We start from the raw sequence: 4,026 nt of genomic DNA, 5'->3' as shown, positions 1-4,026 counted from the left end.
GACGGTAATTCAGGAAGACATCTTTTACATGGAAAAGAGGATTTCCAGGTTTGTGAAGCAAATTATTTGCCCAGAAAATAAATGAAATCAAAATAATTCATGTAAACGTGGTAGATTTAAATCTGTTGATGTTTTGTTGATCCTGATGATGGAAACGTGTTTATTTCTACTGTAACAACCAGCCGCTGCCTCTGATCCTCCTCTACCCACTGATGGCTCATCTGATAATCGTTTAGATATGTGAATTTCAAACTCTAGTATTTATATTCCTATTTCCACACATCCTGTAAGATTTTTTAGAACCATCTGAATAAATTTTCAGGTACCGTATTTTCCACACTATAAGTCTCACCTAAAAACCTTCAATTTCCCCAAAAGCCGACAGTGCGCCTTATAATCCAGTCCTTATATGTGGACCAATATTGAGCCACAACAGGTCTAGCAACTACAGTAAGCAGCCGCCGACTATATTTTCCCCCGTAGAAGAAGAAGCGCGCGGTGCATGCTGGGATAGTTGTCAGAACGCTGGTTTGTAATCTATTAATAAAGTTTGACTGACCTATCTACCTACTGACCGTCTAGAATCAGGTCGTCATTTAGCACCACGTTCTCCACCAACATGCTGTGCAAACGGAGGAGGGTGGCCATCGTCCGACCCCGGTCCAGGAAGGCTCTCCTCGCTGACCGGAGTCGGACTGTTTTGTTGACATTCCCTTTAGTGCAGCTCCATCTAGTGGATGCATAATGTAACTCCAGCCTCTACTGTAGCGTCTATTCTATGCGCCTTATAGTGCAGAAAATGCAGTAATTATAATGAGTTTCTTAAATATACATCATCTTTCCCCCTATTTCATTTAAACTCCAATCATTTTTCATTTTAAGAAATCTCATGTCTACATTGACCTCAGGAAGCAGCCATGGAGGAACAACACCAATCGGATTAAACTGAGATATTTTCTTATCCTCTAATCCATACACTTTGTTCAGTTTACTTATCATCCATCCAAAACCATTAACTCTGGAACTGCATATCCCCAACAGTTTTGTAATATTTAGTTACATTCTCTTTTCATTTTCCTCCAATAAACTAAAGCTAACTGCGACAGACTGGCGACCTGTCCAGGATGTACCCCGCCTCTCGCCCGGAACGTTAGCTGGAGAGGCACCAGCACCCCTCCCGACCCCACTGAGGGACAAGGGTGTTCAGAAAATGGATGGATGGATGGAAACTAAAGCTAATTTAATTCTTCTCTCTCCAGTCTCTGTTAGAAGAGCGTTAATACGTGTCGTTTTCACCTCCTGTACATATAAAGCCCAACTCTGCAGTCTATCTGTTTTGTAGTGTTTTAGCTGCTGCTCCATGTATAAAACTGTCATAATCGATTATTGATCTCATTAGAGCCCTTTATATGTTTAATAATGACTGTCTAGTTATTTCCAGCCTTTATAGATTTATAACTTTCTTACATTTAGTTTCTAAGTTATCTAAATGTGTTTTCCATGTATAAGATCTATCCATACTCCTAGATATTTAAATTCTTTAACTCTTTCCACAGGCTGTTCATATAATGTCATTGTTCCTGTATCAATATTTATTTTATCTGTAACAACCATAAAACAAAACCAGCTTGCTGATAATTTAAAGCCCATTTTTCTACTTTATTAATTCCCTTCTTAATGTTTTCCTACATGTTTTATATTCTCCCCCTCATCCATTTGGCCCCATCATCTGCATTCACTGCAGAGTTTATTCATTTATCTGTATCAGGAAAAATGTCATTAATCATTATATTAAATAATATTGGACTAATTGCACTACCTTATCCCATTTTCCACATTAAACTCTTTTGAATAATCGTTCCCAATCTTAACTCTTATTTTTCTATTATACATCTTTCCTCTAATCCCATCTGATTCATTTTTATAAATGTCCTTCTCTCCACAGTGAATCATGGTTTTTATAATCATCACCTCCTTCATTTTAAAGTTTCTCTGTCATTAACAGGAGACCATCCACTGTTGGTCTCCTGTTCTACAGCCATTCATTAGTTTATTATGTTTAACATCATAACCTAATCTATTATTTCCTCCATCTATTTACTTAAATGAGAAGTTAAAGCTGTTGGTCTGTAGTTATTTGGACTGACAGGATCTTTCCTGGTTTATTAAACTGAAGTATTGTTGCCCTTTTCCATCTATTTGGTATTAAACCTTCATTCCATATTTTATTAAATAATTTTAATATTTCAATGTTACTTCTGGAATCTGTTGAAACACAGAACATAACTGATCCTCCCGTCCCTTTCAATCCCGTTTTCATTTCTTCCATGGTTATATTCATATCTAGTATTGACATGCATTCTTGACATTTTTCCAGAATACTTTTATAATTTCTAAGTTTCTGTATTTTCTGCTGTCTATGAATGTCTGTCAGATGTTCACCACTGTGAACTGCAGCAAACGTCTCCCCTAGTAAATCTTTAATATTTCCTGCTCTCTGACTAAAGCTGGCATTTTAACATCTTTCCTTTTCCCAGTCATTCTCATAAACGTTCTGCAGTTTTATTTCTGAACCTTTTGAGGAACAATATTCTCTCCATGGTTTCTTTAATAATTTTGAGTCATTGCTCTTTTCTTTTATATTCAATCAGGTTTTCTGTTAAATTTGTCTGTAATATTTTAAATACTTTAACTGCTCCACTGCGTTCATCAGTCCACCAAGGAACTACTTTTTCCTACCTTTAACTTTTAATGATAGAATTTGCAGCATTTAAAATGTCTTTTCTGTAAAATCTTCAGTGTTGCCCTTTAATGTGACCACATGGCTGTTTTTTTTCACATTTTAAATTTTTGCCAATTAGCTTTATTGAGTCACCATCTAGTTAATATGAAACCTTCTGATCCTGATAGAAATGAGTCAACAGGCTGACCTGCTAGAATAAATGTGACTTTTATTCCACCAGATTTCAGCAAAGCATTCATTCATACATTAATACGTCTGAATGAATGTAAATTAATGTTGCTTTAGTTTATCGCTCTTACCGTGACACAAAGGGCTGCAGAGCCGTCGGTCCAGGCAGAGCAGGTTTGGCGTTGGTACCAACCTGCAGCAGACTGGCAGGATGAGGGACGGCCCGTTTTCTACCTTCTAACATCCTGGTGTCGGAGCCAATGGGTCGGCTTCCTGCCTCCCAGGCTGGTCCTGGAATGACAGAGCAGCTGCTTCCTGTTTCATAAAGACCCAGAGCTCCAGCCTGGTCAGGTTATGTGTTATATTATATATTTAATCCTGTCATTAATTATTGAACTCACTGGAAACTGATCAGACTGTTAACATCACATGAACTAACAGGACAATCAGTTATTAATGTCTAGACATTAAGCTTTAATTTACTTTTGTACCTTTTCCATTATTAAGACAAACTAATAACTTTTCATCCATCATTTCAACTATGATACATGATGATCCGTCTTCTTGCTGCCCAGATTGTGTGCATTAAAATCACCACCATAATTATTGTAATGTTCCTGCTATTTCCTTAAACATTTCACTATGAAGACTTTTACAAGGATTATAATAATTTATAATGTTAATATTTCCATATTTTCTTAAATATTTCTATATTAACACATCCTGATTCTTTATTTGTTGTTTTTCTTCCTTAAAGAGGCACATCCAGGATGACTTCCTCCATCCTGTCTTTCTATATCCAGGGATTTTAAACTAGGTCAGGTTTCAACACATATCATATCTGGGATTATTTCTAAATCACAAATAAACGTTTTAAGTTCTTGTCCATTGACTATTCAACTTGTAGCATTGAAGATGATGCAGAACCTTTATAAAAACCTGAATCCTGAGGATTTTCTGCTGTTTCACTCAAAATGTTTGAATCTGATCAGCTTGGATTTCTTTCATATCTGAAAATCTTCCTGCTGCCGTTAATGTTGCTTTTATTTTATCACTTTTCTTCTTTATTTGTACTGTGACATCGATAATGTGGCACATAAATGCTACAAACTTTT

At 36.3% G+C, this 4,026-nt stretch overlaps 1 protein-coding gene across 1 annotated transcript in view; it reads right to left on the bottom strand.

Annotated features, from left to right (window-relative positions):
• LOC106959349 (zinc finger protein 239-like) overlaps positions 1 to 3,153 on the bottom strand; it is a 9,291-nt gene extending 6,138 nt beyond the window's left edge. Inside the window, exon 1 of the mRNA XM_015051870.1 lies at positions 3,043 to 3,153. The gene's annotated coding sequence lies outside the window, so the exon portion shown is untranslated. The remainder of the gene's footprint in view (positions 1 to 3,042) is intronic.
• Between the last annotated feature and the right edge of the window lie 873 nt (positions 3,154 to 4,026).

Source organism: Poecilia latipinna, unplaced genomic scaffold (assembly GCF_001443285.1).
Source record: "Poecilia latipinna isolate Pla-1442-1.1 unplaced genomic scaffold, P_latipinna-1.0 Scaffold1071, whole genome shotgun sequence".
Classification (NCBI taxonomy): domain Eukaryota; kingdom Metazoa; phylum Chordata; class Actinopteri; order Cyprinodontiformes; family Poeciliidae; genus Poecilia; species Poecilia latipinna.
Note: the sequence above shows the minus strand (reverse complement) of the source record. Positions and strands in the feature narration are given on the sequence as shown.